Source organism: Arachis duranensis, chromosome 10, assembly GCF_000817695.3.
Source record: "Arachis duranensis cultivar V14167 chromosome 10, aradu.V14167.gnm2.J7QH, whole genome shotgun sequence".
Taxonomy (NCBI): domain Eukaryota; kingdom Viridiplantae; phylum Streptophyta; class Magnoliopsida; order Fabales; family Fabaceae; genus Arachis; species Arachis duranensis.
Window position 1 is genome coordinate 81,947,435 of NC_029781.3, and position 18,328 is coordinate 81,965,762.

The window sequence follows — 18,328 nt, forward strand, 5'->3', positions numbered from 1 at the left end:
ATTAATCTGTTATTTTTTTAGTTTAGTCCAAATTAAATGTTTTTTTACTGTTTTTGAAAAAAAATCTTTTAAAAAATTTAATAATATATGATGAGAAATACCAAATAAATTATAAAAAATCAATTAAAATACAATATAAAAAAATGAAATAAATGTTTTTATTTGAGTGGTCATCATATTTTAATTTGGAGGTGCTTAACTTTTTCTTTTTCTATATGGATATTGTTTCAAACGTGATAATCTTTTTCATAGTACTACTACTAGAATATGAAGTTGTAAGATCGAAATACAAGGTTGCGATAATTTTTGTTTGTTTGTTCTGAGCTAACGGTGAATTGTATTTATAAAAAGCTGCCATGATAAAATAACTGAGGTCTTAGGATTAAGTATAGAGAAAGTTTACGATCGACATTTTTATTCTATAAATTATAAAATTTATTAATCTTCTAACATCACAATTAGAAAATTGATTAATATAGACATATTTACAGACAGATTTAGTCTTTATTATAGACGGATTTTTGGTTACCGACGAAATTACTGACGGATTTTGTCTTTCTGTAAAAGCCTCGTCGGAAATTATTTACCGACGGATTTTTTTTTCCGTCGGAAACTTACCGACGAATTTTTACCAGTTACCGACGGATTTTCCCTCTGTAAATTCTCCATCCATTTCCCACAAGCGACGAACTTTCCGACGAATTTTCCGTTTGTAATTACAGACGGATTTTCAGACGAATTTTCCGTCTGTAATTACAGACGGATTTTTCGACGGATTTTCCATCTGTAATTATAGACGGATTTTCAGACGGATTTTCCGTCTGTAATTACAGACAGATTTTCCGACAGATTTTTCGTCTGTAATTTGAACTTTGGAAAATCATCTCACTCTGATTACAGACAGAAAATCCATCTATAAATCCGTCAGTAAGGTAAAATAGAATTTTTTTATTTTTCCATTGCAAAATAAATACTTTATGTTTGTTTTCTAAATTTACTCCATCAAACACTGTAAATTGAAAAAAGAAAGCCAAAAATCACATAAATAAACATAATATTCATTACATGATACCAATAAAATTGGATGTTATTTTTCAACATCATTGGCCAATATCTCACCGTCTTAATAAAAAGATACCTAAAAAAAATAAAATGACCATCCTAATGTTACATGAATGTCACAAATTACACTTAGCACTTAAAGATAGAATAATCTAACATATTAATAGATAACTAAATTGCATCAGCAGCATCAAGCTTCACATTGAAAGTTAATCTTGATATCTCCTGACTGAAATAGAATCAAAACCCAAATTGGAATTGGAGTGAATTGGAATGCTTGAATAAAAATAAAACATATTATTTAAAGCATTTTGCACTCCAGAAGTAGTCTCTTTTTACATGAACAATTTTCTATAAAAGAATCAGTAAATAGAGAATCACATCTCTTCTTAGAAAGCAATAACCATGAGCTTCTTAAAGGAGGGTAAAGGAGGAACTGTAGTAAAATTTGAAGACATAATACCTCATAGTAGCTGAATGCAAGCTTACTAAGTAGTAGCATTATCCAAAATAAAGTATACCTGCCATAACAAAGTACAATCATATACTTTAATACCAAAATATACGAAGAGCTAAACAAAAACTCTCAATTGAACCATTATCAAATAGTGGTTGTATACTTTAATGCCCCATTATCACTGCCAACTTCACTTCTCTATATTAAATGTACACATGATAAATTTTGCTTCACTCATAAAGGTACCTCTAGAACAATTTATGCCAAAGAATCAAAACAGAGAAAAACAGAGATCAGAACAAAAATAAAATAATTAAAAAGTGGATTAATTAAGACTAGCAAATTTTAAGGCAAACCCTCTACTAGAATAAGCAAAAATGTGGATAAGACTAGCACATAGAGAACTTAATGACAACGAAGACTTCTTAATTCAACTTAAGCTTCACTAATTGTTAGTGTCAGTAAAAGTTGTGTTTCAGTGTCAGTAAAAGTTGAGAAAGCTTGATTGAACTCCTACAGATGGAAAGAAAGAATAAGAGATTGTGATTGGAGATGGAAAAGAAGAAAGTAAGAGAGAGAGAGAGTGTTAGAGTATTATTTTTATAAAAAAAACTTCTAGCAGTGAAAAGATAATAAACATTGCATTGGTGTATTAACAAGGGAATGAAAATGGTGATGCAAAGAATTAGCATGAGTTTTGAGAAGATGAGAGCAAAAACACATAGATGAACATCCTGCTTAGTAAATGACATAAATAATAAAAATATAAAGTTCATAAGAAAAAAAAACAAGGTATATGAAGAAAGAAAGAATAGTTACCTCTGTTTTATACTTCCATAGGCATCAACAAACTGGAACTCTCTCAAGCACTCTTCCCTCATTTCCAATAAATTGGCTAGGCCTAATTTCCCATATGCAGCAGGCTCCTCCATCAACCTATTGAATTGGTGTGTTAGTTTATTGAAGAGAAGAAAACAAAAGCCAAGTACAGAATAAGCAAATAGATGCCAAATTTTCAATAATGGTACCAAACCATCAAAACATAATAGGAATGTCAGTATTACCGTGCCAAGTGAGTAGAAAATGCTCGAGCAAATGCATCACCCCTTCATTTGGCATCATCTGTTCTGCCTTCACTTGCTACAGCCTATCATATTTTAATCGAGAACTTACAAGCATATACTGCCATGAAAGAAGTTTCACAGAATTTGTTTTGAAAATTTACTTCAACCAAGATGGACAACACAATATACCCAAACAATAAAACAAATAAACCAAGGCTCTGATGCACCCCACTGTATGTTCTTCTCAAGAACAATAAGCATTTATATTATGTGGTCCAACCAATGGAAAGGAAAAATATGAAAGCTAAAGTATAAATGAGAATGCTTATCATTAACATTGCAATTAGTCAATAAATTCAGAGACATAGACCAGAAAAAGCTTTTTATTGTGACGTATGTTTTATCCTTAATTGATCTGATCATCACTTCAATTGTCCCCTTCTTACCATATTTGCTACCACTCCTCCTTCAAAATTCTCTTTGTTTCTTCTCTTTGTTTCTTTAACTAGAGAAACTATTCCAATTTTTTAAATACTTTCTCACCTCTCCCTGGAATTACGTTCATCACCTAAACATAATCTCAAGATAAAATTTTTCTATAATTCTTCCTCTATATAGTGCTTATTGAAGTGGAAGGAAACATCAAAAACACAAGAATGGATTCAGAATATACCATTAGGTTTCAGAATTTCTGTGGCATTATAGGCTGAAAGAGGTGTTCTAGTTACTTCAACCCTGGATCAAGGTAACATAATTCATTATTAAGAATGAAAATTCTATCATTTTTCTAAAGTATATTACTTTTTCTCCTTCATGTATTAATACCCTTATCATTTTAATGAACCAAAATGCTCATAAGATATACATATTTCCGTAGTAGATATGCTGCTGAATTTAGAAGAACAAATAAATACTGATAGCGCTGTTTCTGCCTCATCAAGAGTGGAGTTTGGTTCCCCTGTTCAAGTAACTCCGATATTCAGATCTTTGGCACGTTGCATGTGTATCCTTACAGTTCTGAAGGCTGTCAATAACAAGATTCGAAAGAATGAAGGGAAAAAGAAGGGTTAGGCATAAACTAATGCTGGGAAATTTTTGAATGCCCTTTCCTCACCTGCAGCCAATAATAGAAGCTTTAATTTTGCATCTTATCTTTGCTTACTAATATAGTAACAGAGGGAAGAGCAGCAAGGGAAATTTACCATGTAAACTGCATACAAGATTACCAGAAGCTATGCAAGGATTTGATTATGGCTATTCATGGGCCTGGGCTTTCATAATTACTACTAGCACTCAAAAACACAAAAATGCTCGCCATGGTCGTCTTTTACCTGAAGGATACCATTAGTAACATTTAATAAAATTCCATAGAAATAAATTAATATTTAATGAATATGAACCATCTCCTATTGCTTACAGAAGTCCAAATCACGTTTTCAATCAAAGCCATTGTGGCTGCATAGAAGAGTTAGTAAAAATCCGGTCGTCATAAATTTCAGAATAAGAATCCCTTTACACTTTCTTGATATATCATATCAAAGATCGGAGAAGGAAAAATTGAAATGTAATCACAGCATCCTATACTTCCCCTTTTTCTCCTACTCAACCAAGCAGACCCTTATTTCGAAAGTATCTGATTTCCACACTAAGCTAAAAACTAAGCAGAAAGAAAACTTTTTTGTAATCCTTAAAGTGTTAGAAACACTTAACACAATAGTAAATTCACATTAAAAGCACACACAGAATCCCTCTGATTCTCATTAGCAACATTACCATCAACACGCAACAAGCAACGTCATTCAAAATGGATAACGATAAGTCCAAGTTCGAGTTCAATTCAATATTCACATTGCAATTCCTTTAGCATAAACCTGTAAGAAAGCTACCAAAATATTAGGTTTTTGCATTGACTTGTCAAGTTCTTGTTTTCTCTTTTCATCATGCAGAAAATTGTGTTCCTCATCATCTTTTGTGACCCCCTCTTCTTCATCATCATCCTCATCATGATTATAGGCCATGCTATAAGGCAACATTCTATCAGGCTGCATAGACATCCAGATACAGAAGTCATAGAAGTTATATAAAGAATTTTGTTTTGACATTCTTTTAAAATTTTGAACAAAAGATTAAAAAATGATGAAGATAATCAATCTCTCGCCTCATAAAATACTAATGTAGCTACCTTACCTAATCAGAAAATATTTAATGGTACAGTTCTTGATGCTATGTATAATAAGATTCAATTATTTCCCTCTTCTCTTAACTTTAACCTGCAATAAACCACAACAATGAAAAAGTTGGCAGCTATTTATAACCTTTCGGCAACTAATTCTAAGATCTATGAACATAATATAATTTATTAATAAAATTTATATTGTAGGATCTACATCCTGGAGAAAATAGGACCCTTAAGGAAATTACCTGTGTATCATGTTCCACACAATGTGCATTGGTTATTAGTTTCCTACCTCCAATCATAAATGCACTGCAAAAAAGGTGGCTTGTAAGATTAAGAATGAATCCATTTTTACTATTCTACTGTTAAGGTTTTCAAAAGATAAAGAGGATAGTTTTATATGATTAATATAATTTATTTAAAATAAAGACCTTTCTTAATATGAAAATATGGCAGTTAAATATTATTAGTTATTAATTTCCGTTATTAGTTATTAGGTCAAACATGAACAATTGTTTGAAGAGAACGGATAATAGTGAACTAGAAAAAGCTGATATATGTTTGAATGAAAATGAATTCCAAATAGAAAGTAAAAGTTACCATGATTATGCCTTTGACATTCTCCTTTGTTAGTGTGATGCAGTTCTGCAAATCATCATCAGATTCATTATTCAACTTATTTCATTAAAAATTACCGTACATATTTTTCCCAAAATTTCATACAAGTTGGCGCCAATCTGCTGAATTTTCTGCAGCAAGCAATTTAACAACTTTATATGCCAAATTTTGCATCAAAGCTTTTAACATTCCTAAAACCACAAGAGCTCAAATTTAAACAACTTGCCAAAATTAAAATGAACAAGGACATGAAAAATCAGCAAAGGCAGCACAAGGTGTAAAGTAGTTTCTATTGGTAAGTATTAAGCAAATGAAAAATCAAACTCTTTCACGAATGAAAATAGCAAAGTACCTTTGAAAACAAATCTTCTACTTCTCTTTCACGAATATCACCAGGGAGGTTCCCAACGTAGACTATTCTGCTCCCACGCCTACTCATTTTCAATCTGCGGCAATAAAATAATCGAAAAATAAGGAACAACAATAAAACTGAAAGGTGATTAGAAGACCTAAAATTAAGCTAATTCAGCCAGCAATTTCAATTCTCAGCAGAATAAAAACAGAACATCGAAAGGGAGAGAATAAAGAGGAAAATAAAATTGTACAATTGAATTAGAGAGAGGATATAGAGACTGTTGGGGGTGGAGAAGGGTTGAAATGGGCGAAAGGGATTTTATTTTACCTCTGATGATGAGACGGAATTAGGGATCGGTAGGTTTGCAGTGGAAGGCCTCCAGGTTAGGGTTTTTCAATTTTGTTTGGAGGAAGGTGAAGCCACGATGCAGGAGAAAAAGCAGAGCATTACGGGTTTCAGTCATGGAGGAAGGAGCAACGTTTGAAGGCTTACGATAGAGTGAGCACGACGGAGGCTTTGAGACGAAGGGAGCGTCGATGGAGGGAGCGGCGAAGCAGGGGTTGGAAGCACGACGAAGTTCTGGGATTAGGGTTGGAGGCGCGATGAAGCTCTGGGGTTAGGGTTGGATGCGGTGGCGGAGGGAGCCCGTACGACGCAAGGGACGATGGAGAGGGATCTGTGACGCCAGCGGCAGAAGAAATTGGTGCGACGGAGAGAAGAAGCAACTCGGTGACGGAGAGAGGATTTGATATGGGTGGAGTGTAAATGGATCGAGTGGATAGAGATAAGATTAGTGTTATCTCAATATTTACCGACGGAATATTTAAATTACAGACGGATTTTCTGTCTGTAATAATTTAATAAAACGCATCGTTTTGTCTATTTAATTACAGACGGATTTTCCGTCTGTAACCATTTCTCACGGAAAAAAATTAATTTTTCCGACGGATTCTATTTTCCGTCTGTAATTTATGCTAATCCATTTTTTTGTTTTCCGACAAAAAATCCCTCTGAAATTCCTTCTGTATTTCAGTGGGATAAAATCCGTCGAAAATATCCGTCTGTAATAACTAGTTTTCTAGTAGTGCATACCCTCTTCTTAAGTATAAGGATTAAGTAGAAGACATATTTTGGGTGTAACTAAATCCATCGTTTATTTATTTATAATGTTTAATATCCAATTTGAAAGCTGCACTATTATAGATATCATGAAGTTTTACTTCCTTGAAGTAACTAAGAACATTAAACTTATTTGTTTCGTCAAATTACCTATTTAAAAAGTTTAAATTGATAAAAGAAGATAGTATAAATAATTATATTTATAATATTTTTTTTAAATAAGAGTCATTTTTGAGATTTGTTTAATTTTTATATATGCATTTTTTTAAAGATAAAATTTTAAATTTTTTAAATATAAAACTTTGATCATATCATAAAATCACTTGTTTCAAAAGATTAAATTAATAAGAAAAAACAGTATAAATGACTATAACATGTCAATATGAGATTTTCATATGATATTATAGTTTGTAACATAGAAACGAACACGCGGACACAAATTAAAACTATGTTATGTTATATATTTATGTTTCCTTACATTATGTAAAAATCTCGTAAAGAATAATTGTAGCATCGTAAAATCATTGTCGTGAGTGACATCTTATCTCAGATCTCTTAAAAAAGGTGTATGGCGAAATCTAAATGATGGGCACTACTGCTGCTGACATTAGGAAAAGTTTATTTGGAGAAACACGCGTCAAAGTATATATTGGGTTGTTATACATAGTTGTTGCAATTTCAATGTAGAAATTTGAAATCATATATATAGAAAAGTCTAGAGGACCAGCAGTTTTGTTGAATTTTGGCCAGCATGTAACCAGCAGAGGAAGGTGAGCAATTGGATGAAATCTCACACCAATCTCACACCATCAAATCATCATTAATGGCTAGTTGATGGCTAACAATCACAAAAATTGTTGGCCCCTAGCATTGCTCCATATATATTTTATGGACTATGGAGTTTAATTTTCACACTTACACCATTCTCATTTTAGTCCTTGTAATAATTGTTGATAATAACTTCACACCCTAAAGATTTAATCATTAAACGTAAATTAAAGGACACTGAAGTATTTCCATAAGAATAATGCTATCGAGATAATAATTTAAAATTATTTTATTTAATTTAATATTTATAATTTTATATATATAATATTTAAAATTATTTATTTATTATATTTAATGTTTTGCATTTTTTTATTTTGTATTTTTAATTATTACTGAAATAAATGAATAATTAAAAAAAATAAACATATAATTATAAGTTTTATATATATAAAATTATAAATATTAAATTAAATAAGATAATTTTAAATTATTTTCTTAACATTATCGTAATTAGACATTGATATAACCTATTAGGGTTCTGAATGTCACTAATTTAAAGGTAATGGTCAATAAAATTAACCATATATAAAAAAAAACTTCTCAATTCATCTTAGAATGTTACGAGCTATTCATTATACTTCTTTTGTTTTATATTAAGTGTCTCTTTTTAATTTTACAATAGTTATTATCATAATCATTAAATTTTATTGAAAACATAAGCAATTAAAAGAGAAAGATAAAATTACTCCTCACTATTATTTTCTCTCTCTCGAGTGATCTATTAATTCTTTATTCTTCTAAGTTTCTCATTCTATATTAGATAGAAAATATAATAGGTAAAAGTTAATTAATGACTTTTTGAAATTAAAAAACAATATTTAATTTGCAATAAAAATAAAAAATAAAAAGAAACATTTAATATAAAATAGAGGTAGTAATAATAAGAAAAATTATAACATAAATATGAAATGAAATAAATCATTTGATCATGCATCTAACTTTTAATAACACTTTGATCAGCTCCATAACTTTATTATTTTCCCCCGTCTCATATAGTTAAGTTATTTCCTTATTTGTCCTTTCATAAATGGAAAGACTACTTAGGATTTGCACTAATGTGCCAACTCCACAATAATTTTACGATGACGAGTCACAGTCTTCGACCTGCTTCATCCCCACAAAACCATGTCTTATTCGTATAAGTGGAATAAAGTTATAACTGTACACTCAATCGGACAAATTTCTAACAAACATTAATCCATAACGAAGTGGTGCGAATTCTCTTTATATTACGTAAACAGCAATAAACCAATAATGGTCTATATTAACTCCTGCTTTATGGCTTAATAAGTTAATATGTGTTTCCAAGGGTCATCATCATTATATTTTTCATTAACCCTTCATTTTTGTGATAATTAAAAAAGATAAAGTTTCTGTGATATCTTGTCATGAATGAAGTTGTTGGCATGTCACCTTAGCGCCACTAAGTTATTCAATTATTTGATCCAAAAGACAAGTGTTTTGTTTTAGGTGTTTGCTTCGATACGATGATAAATTTATACGTATTAATACGATAAAAACGTGAACAAATTAAAACATGATACATGGATTATATTTTTTACGTTAGTAATTAATTTTTCTTTTTTTAAATATATATAATATCAATACTTTTACTAAATTACTCTTATATTTTAATAAAAATATAAAATATTTTTTTATTTAATGTTACAAAAAACTTAAATATTCTTTCTTTTATATTTAACAAAAACTATCATAATTCTTTTAATTTAGTCGAAATTCAATTAACCTTAATTTTATTTTTTAAAATTTGAAACAATTTAAAAATCAAAACTAAAATACATTTGATTATTCATATACATTAAAAATTAAAAGATTGCTTCATTTCTCATAAACCCTAATTTAATTTCTCTTAGCCCCCCATTCATTCCAAAAAGAAGAAACATCTAAAAAATCGTTCTTTATCATTTTATACCAATCTACCAATAAAGTACAACCTCACCCCTAATCTCCTACTCGGACAGCATGCAGTAGCAGCAAGCATCAGCAGCCGCCTTGTTGTTTTCCATCGTTCTTCTCTCTATCTGGACAAAGAAAAAGAAGAACCCAGTTCTTCCATGTCGTTTTCTCGAATAGCTTAACTGTTATTGAATTTCACCTTGTGATTAAGGGTGGATCTGTCACTAATTTCAATTCTGAGTAGGAATTGGGTATCGTAGCAAGTTGAGGTGGAGGAGGAGATCGAGGAGCCAGAGGAGGTTGAGCAACTGTCGTGCCTTTCTCCTACATCTTTGCTTGCGCCGATCATTTTGACTGGCTCCTTTGATCCTCAACTCCATCGCCGCTGCAGCTCACGGCACCGCTCTCGTCGTTTACTTGCATTTCTTTACCAACATCATCCACGTTCCTCAACAAAGACTTTTAATTTGTTAGTTTATCAAATAATTTCTCATTTTCTTCCTACAACCTCTGCAAGATATTGAATTACAAAATAATTTCTCATTTTCTCATTATACTTGAATTATATCCATTTTGGTAACTCACTAATTTAGTTGGTTTGTTGGTAATATTCTAAATTATTCTCTTTGAAAATTGCGGTCAAGTCTGGATGATTTACTTAAGTTCATTTTGTCTTTGATTAGGGTTTATTTAGGTCAAAATCATTTCCACGTTGTTGATAGTATAGGTTGTGTACATGTGTTTAAGCTTTCAAACAGTCCTAGTTATTGGTAATGGTTCTAGCTGACTTTTTGTGAGAAGTACCTAGCAAAGCATTAGTAATCTGCATTGGCTCAATGCTTATGCCTGAATTATATGAACAGGCTTCATTGACATGATAAGTAAACTGTTCTATAATTATTGTTAATTTATTACTTTTAAATGCTGAAAGAATTTTTTTAAGTTACTATTGACTTATTTATACCAATTGAAAGGAATAAAGTGTCATGTTACTTATTAATGCTGAAACATGATATTATATATGTTGATTCAAGTACCTACGACACTTTATACTCAGAACAACATAAGTTTGTTCAATAATATCAAATGAAGTTCATAAATCTGAAGACAAAGTGACATATTTAGTAGTATATTTATATCTATGGAATAGATCTTGTTGTCATATATTTTGTAGCGCTAACAAAGATGATTAATATGTGATAGAGAGTTTATTTGTTCATCTTGTAGACTGTTGATGAACATATTTTTATTATATATCTTTTTCTTAAAAAACCAAATTTCAAGCATTGTGACTACAAAGATGTAAAATTTATTCACTAGTTATTCAACTGGAGATTTTTCACCTTAACATTAATCTAAAAAAAACTCTTGTCATGACATTCATTTGATTTTGTATGACCCTACAATTCAGTTATGATTCCAAACTTAAAGTTATGAAGTCTAAGACTGAGACAATACTATATGTTAAGTGTCTTTGCTTGCAATTGACTTTTATAAGATTAGTATTACTTTTGAAGTTTGTACTTTAAACTATGTGTAAAATAAAGAATCTAAAGCTACTGCATGCAAGATAGATGATTTATGTGCCTATACAATGAAGGCTTTAGCCTTTATATTGTCATTGGGTTAAATTTGATGTCCATCTATACATTTTAACTTTGTTTTGAGAATTCTCTGTAAAATATTTAAATTTGAACAGTATAATAGTACAAGTACTAGCTAAATATATGTGTTGTTTGATTGATGGAGTCAAACAAGTGTCTTTTATGTTTCTTGTATAGTCTTATATTTGTCATGCACACAACTTCGTTTCTTACTCTGCTCGAGTGCTTGGCGTATATTTCTCCATCTAAACCAGGGAGAATGGTTATTGAGATATTACAATGCATATATCTTCTCTTTCTTGATGTGAAAACACATCGCTGTTAAATGTTGTATGGAAGGGATACCTAATGTATCTATTTGATTATCATTCTGTTGTTTCAGGTTCAATCTCACATTATGCTACCTCCTTCACTAAATCTTGCTTGAACAAGGACAAGCTTAGATTTTTGACTGATTTGACGATGCCCTAAAGCGGGCTAGGAATTTTATCTCAAAATAGAATTGGCGTTGCAAGTATAGTCTCAACCCAACAATCGACCAAACATCAAAGTTTAGATTTTTCAATACAAAACATAGAAATCGAGAGTAATTAAACCTCGTGTCGTTCTCCTTAGGAATAGCAATTGAAAGTATTACTCTTTTGGTTGTGAACGACAAAAAGGCTTTTGAAATCAAAGATTAAAGATTAAAGGAATCAAGCAATAAAAGAACTAAGAAATGATCAAAATTAAAAATTAGTGCAAGTAAAAGGAAGATAAAATCAAAACTTAGTGAAAATGCTATAAATACATAAAAGAGCCTTGACTCGGGAATAAGGATCCAAGGAGGCTCATTGCCGTAACCACAACTATGATAATTATGATGTGTCAATCTTGCTTAGTCAACCCCAAACATCGAGGAGTAGGTCAAGCAAGCATAATTGACCTTAATCCATAAGTCCTAGCTAGCTAACTTACCAAATTACTTGGTAAAAAGCTAGCGTCAATAGAAACAAGAGTCAACTAACTACCCAAGAATTACCACTAAATGTTAGACATTATGACTCTAGTAGCCTAGAAACTCAAATTCCAAGCCAAGGTGTGAAAATCTACTCAAAATTACCAAGTAAAATTTTCACAAACACCTTGTGTGCATAAAAGTAAAACATAGAAAATTGCAAGAAAAAATAGAAAACTATAACCAACTATTCGCGAAATCAACAATAAACAACCAAATAAACATAAAGGAAACATAAAACATTAGATGCATCAATCAAAACTTCAAGAAACTTAAAATTGTAAATATTAACAAAGTACTTGAACCAAAGAAAAATTGAAAATAAAGATGATGTAATTAAAGAGGAAATTGAGAGTACTTACAATTAAAGAAGCAAAATTCAAGATCAAAGCTTGCTATAAAATGCTACAATGAACCCTAATTAAAAACCCTAAGAGAGCTCTCCCTAATCTATACTACTCCTACTCCTACTATATGCTATAAAATGTAAAAAAATAAAGTTCTAAGTCCTAATTCTATCTAATACCTTCATATGTCTTCATTTCCCCTTCATATAGCACTTCAATTCAGTATCTAGCCTTCCAAAATTGGGCCAAAAGCCCTCAGAAATCGTGTATCACGTGTTTCATTAATGAAACCACGTGCAGAGTTTTGTGTGTACGCACAGATGTGTGCGTACGTATACTTTGCTGAATTGGCTCCTATGCGTACGCACAGGTACTTGTGCGCATGCACACATACAAATTCCATCTTGTGTGCACGCACATATACAAATTCCATCTTGTGCACATGCACAGATGTTTGTGCGCACTCACACTTTACTGTGTGTGTTTTTCTTTGTTTTTTTCATGTGTTCTCCCTTGTACATGTTTTCTTCCACTTTTGCCTAGCCAATCTTGCCTAAATGACCTGAAATCACTCACAAAACATATCACGACATAGAATGCCATGAAAGTGGAATAAAAATCACTAATTTAAGCACAAAAACGCATGTTTTCACATTTAGGATCAAATTAGGGATCAAACACAAAAGTATGCTATTTTAGTGAATAAGTGTGAGTTTATGTGATAAAATCCATTCAAATCAAGTCAAAATATATCATCAAATATGGACCCATCATGATTTATCAATAAAAAAATACTTGAGGGTACAAAATGAACTAAGGGCATAAATACTATTTATAAATGTTAACAAACAATAGCAAAGCCTTATTATATAGACTAAACGACTTAAAATAAACACATAATTATATAAAATAATGCTAACTAAAATCCACAATCTGCGAGTGTATGACTCCAAAATCAGAAAAAGGAACAATTGAGTGAGAGCAAAAGTAAGGTAATGAATGTAATAATGCAGGAGGAAGCTTAAAGAAAAAAGAAATGATACAATGTAATCAATATTATGAAAGTACCTTGATATATAGGCACGACACCAAGTATGAGGGTATAAGTAGTGCTACAAGTTCAGTCTTCAAAGAGAATCGAATCTCACGAATGCCACCACTTCCTCCTCCTCTTCCTCCTCATTCTTCTTTCACTGTACTGAACCACCAAGTAAACCAAAGTAGTAGTAATTATTGAATAGCTACTACTTTTAAAGATACACTGAGTCACTAAGCAAACTAAAGTAGTTGTAATTATTGAATAGTTACTACTTTTAACACTCTTATTTATTTATATATATTTTATTTGAAAAATTGGTATTGTGTGTCTCAAAATGTGGTTATTTAAAATGACATTGGCATGAAAATCATGATATTTTGCTTAATTTTATGCTAATTTTTTCTTCTTTTTTTTTGTATTTTAGGGGTAGAAAAATAACTTCAAACAGACAAAGGGATCTTGACCAAGTTGCTGAGAGAATCGTGGTTGCTCCTTGAGAATGACATCATATTATTGAGAACTAATAGTGGTTCTCTACTAGGATATAATTTTGCTCTGGAAACAATATCTTTTTTTTTTACTTGTCTATATCCATTTTAGTTTGGAGTTTTGGATGAGGCTTTTGTTTAACATTACCGTATTATCACGTGTAAGACTGAAATAGATGGAGTACTGATTTTCATGAAAAGAGTTATACATTTAGTTTAATTTTTAAGGAATATATTACTTAAATTGGATCTTGAATTATGATGGAGCATTAGAAGTTTGAGAAAGAATAAAATGAATAGTAAATTTGGTTGAATATCCGTGACTATTAAATGTCATTAATTAATTTAGCAAATACCAATAAGGTTGATTTTAGATTATATAGTAATCTACGAGTGTATGCTATTTGGCAAGGATTTAGTATTTTCAAGAAAATATACACTTGCCTTGGCATGAATTTGAGAAAGAACAAAATAAATAGTAAATTTGGTTGAATATCCGTGACTATCAAATGTCATTAATTAATTTAGCAAATACCAGTAAGGTTGATTTTAGATTGTATAGTAATCTACGAGTGTATGCTATTTGGCAAGGATTTAGTATTTTCAAAAAAAATATACACTTGCCTTGGCATGAAAAAGTCACGAGTTATGAATTATGATCAATACTAATAGAAAAAAATAAAGGGTAATGAATAGCTAGTAGAGATTTAAATTTTTTAGAGGAAGCAAGCAATATAAATATTAAGTAAAAGAGATTAAACTAACAACTCTAAACATAAACTAAACATGACTACGTGACAATTATAGATTTTTAATTTTTATTTGAATCTTCTTACTTATACTTATTGTAATTCTTGGTAGCAGAGTCAATGACATTATGTAGCATCAAGTTGTGGGACCTTAGAATCAAATCCAATGCAAGTCGTATCCTTGTAGCATCATTAACCTAAAAAAAAATAATTATTTGAAGTTACCAACAAAACTATCACACTAGTAAATGAGGTATTATTTATCTTTTGTTTGAAGCAAAAGAAAATTACATTTATTGTATAACTATATGTTTTCTTATAATTTGTCATTCAAGTTACCATCCATACACCATAGTCATTACTGTGTTAAATAAGATGTAGTTAGCTTATGCATATGAACATTTCAAAGAGAAAAACACAATATAGATATTGTTTACGAGCTAGAAGTTTGTTCTCCTATTTCTAGCATATCCACAAATTCAAATTCAAGTTTCTATAGCTTAAATAAAGTGTTGTATTTATAGAACGAGTCATACTTGAACATATCTTCCATATATTTGGCCTAATCATATAGGAAAAAAAATTAAATAAAGGATAATATTTGAAACTTTTAAAAAAAATATCATAACATTCAAAAAAATGGAAAAAATTAATTTACCAGTTTTACAATAGTTGATCTCTTTCCTTCTTTATTTGAAACAAACAACTAGATACCAATGCATGTTGTTCTCGTTGACAGGTAAAAAAATTTCACGTATTAGAATATTACTAAATATAAAATATTTTAAAAATAAAAAATATAGCTCAGTTTATAAAGATAAAAGCCATTAAACAATTAAAAAAATAAAAATACAATAGATCATATACCTTTTCTAGACCTTCATCAATTTTTTTATGAATTTTTTTATAATATTTCAACAAAACTTCAATTTTGATATCACATTCCAGCATGAATTACTGAATTTAATAGTTAGAGATTAAGTCAGTATTAATAATTATACAATAAGATAAAATAAATAAAAATAGTAACATGCCTGAAAAAGAGATGACGTACCAAAAACATAACTGACAAATACTAGTGTGTTTGACATTCTATTCCTTTCTCCTGCACAGTTAGCATAGTAGTCACTAAATTCATACCTATGTGATAATAATAAATTTATTAATAAGAATTAAAATTATGCTAGAAATAGTAACTTAATTATGCACTTACATCTCCATGCATCCATTTCTTGGGAATTAATAACTTGAAATTGTCACAAGTTCTGCTAAACTTGTTTGTTGTCGCCAATACCTCATCACTACAAACAAAAAACACATTAATCTTGTACCATTTTTTAAAGCTTTAATAGATAGATAATGAGATATGTAACCTTCTTTTATTTGGTGCATACACATAGGTTGCCATTTTAATATCTAAGTCATCCAAATTTATGTATGCAAGACGCTTAAATAAAACTGGAATTAACTGCAAAATAAAAAAATTGGTGAGATTACTAAGTTATGTAACCTTAGATGATCGATGCAAATTCTTATGATATGCAAACTTATAGATGGTCATTCAATTTTTCGTTTATTGTGCTTGGCTTTATTGCTATTTAGGACATGTATGCTAATAGAATATTCACTTGGTGTACTCTATTTTAAGAGTGCCTTTTGCTCTTCGGTTAGAGATTTGTGTGACATCCTCAATGTAGTTTTTTATTGTTTGAAAATTTGTCTTTAATGGAAACAATATTCACACCAACTATATTCTCAGACAAATGTGGATTCCAGACAATTCTTCTCTTGGCTGTAAATAACTTCTTATCATATACACTTGTATGCTTTGATGCTTTTTTATTTGTACCAAAGTCAGACTGATGATGTTGTGAAGACTTTAGCAGTTTAAGATTTTCATCTGTATCTCTTGGATTATTAGATTGAAAAGGATATAAGAGAGTAGGAGGCCAAAAATTTGTGACAGTTGGACCTACGATAAATGATGATGTAAATAAGTTGTACAGCGATGGATGCATAGTTGTCGGAGATTGGTTAGAATATACTTTCAGCAGTATAAAAACCATGGTATATAGAATAAAACTATTGGGATATTTGAGGTATAAGATTGAAGTACGGATGATGTAAGAGTTTAGTTATTAATAATATTAATGCTCACATCTCTTGTGTCTCTTTTTTTTTGTTACGTTGAGGTGGTCTGGATGATTCTCACTTACCCATGTTAAGCATCCAAGCATATATATAACACAATTAGAATAATATTGTAAATATAATTTGCTAATAACATGTTAAAATATGTCTTTATATATAGTTCAAATTTTTGCTTGCTCTTTCTTTATTTTTGAGAAATTATCTTTTAAAAAAAATTTATTATTTTATATTTATATCATATAATATAATTACAAAGTATGTGCATATTTTATGAGTGTAATTTAAAAAAATTTACTATTTAAAATGGAATTATTTTTATTTAAAAATTATTCAAAATAGATATTATTTGTATAACTTATTATTACTCTTCGTGATAATAACTATATAATTTTTAATAATAAATATATAACTTTTAAAAATTATATATTATTAAAAACTTATAATTTTTATTTAGACATTATTCATAATTTATATTATTATTCAAATCTACGTTATAATAAAAACATAATTTTTAATAATAAATATATATTTTTTAAAAATTATATATAACTGAAAACTTATTATTTTTATTTAGAAATTACTTATGGTAGATATTAATCTTCAAACTTATTATTACTTACCTGATATTATCATTTAAACTTGTAAGTTTTATATATAATATTGATTTTGGCTGAATATATGATTTATATAAAAATAAAATCTGTGTGATTCAATTTGATTATAACACTAATAAGATTGTCAATAATTAGATTGAATTTATATTTAATATAGATTCACCTTAAATTGATATATAATAGCGACTCTTCTTTATTATTGTTATGTATTTTTTTAAAGGAAGAGGGTTGTGTTAGGTCTTCGGCAACCAACGTAAAAATATAGCCGAACCCCCATGACATGAATCAAAGACATTATTACGCTAAAGCTAGGTCGTTACCCGGAAGTAACGCGCCGTATGGCTCGAGTACGGTGTCAAAGCAAGAGCCGCTGCATCGGTGCCCGGATGTAGTGTTAAATGAGCAAGGGTTCTCGCGTTTTCGTGAACGGACGAGGGTAAATAAGCTAGTTCACAAAGGAAAAGGTAAAGGTCGAAGCGACAAAAGGTTGAGATTTGGGACATGGAACATAGGAACTCTAACAGGAAAGTCCATGGAGGTGGTGGACACCATGACAAGGAGGAAGATTAACATTATGTGCCTACAAGAAACGAAATGGGTTGGTGCAAAGGCTAGGGAGTTGGATTCTTCTGGTTTCAAACTTTGGTATACAGGAAAGGTGAAGAATAGGAATGGAGTTGGAATAATTGTGGATAAGCAATGGAAGAAGGACGTAGTTGATGTCAAGAGGGTGGGAGATCGGA

At 30.2% G+C, this 18,328-nt stretch overlaps 2 long non-coding RNA genes across 2 annotated transcripts; both read right to left on the reverse strand.

The window, feature by feature from the left end:
- Window positions 1-1,022: 1,022 nt before the first annotated feature.
- Window positions 1,023-2,735, reverse strand: LOC107470475 (uncharacterized). Its single transcript, XR_001588434.3, has 4 exons — window positions 2,584-2,735; window positions 2,339-2,455; window positions 1,526-1,583; window positions 1,023-1,291 (listed from the first exon to the last, which is right to left on the reverse strand). It is a non-coding gene; the product is annotated as an uncharacterized LOC107470475 (long non-coding RNA).
- A 1,817-nt stretch (window positions 2,736-4,552) lies between these two features.
- LOC107470473 (uncharacterized) lies at window positions 4,553-6,491 on the reverse strand. Its single transcript, XR_008004460.1, has 6 exons — window positions 6,060-6,491; window positions 5,730-5,823; window positions 5,360-5,508; window positions 5,005-5,068; window positions 4,771-4,853; window positions 4,553-4,625 (listed from the first exon to the last, which is right to left on the reverse strand). It is a non-coding gene; the product is annotated as an uncharacterized LOC107470473 (long non-coding RNA).
- Between the last annotated feature and the right edge of the window lie 11,837 nt (window positions 6,492-18,328).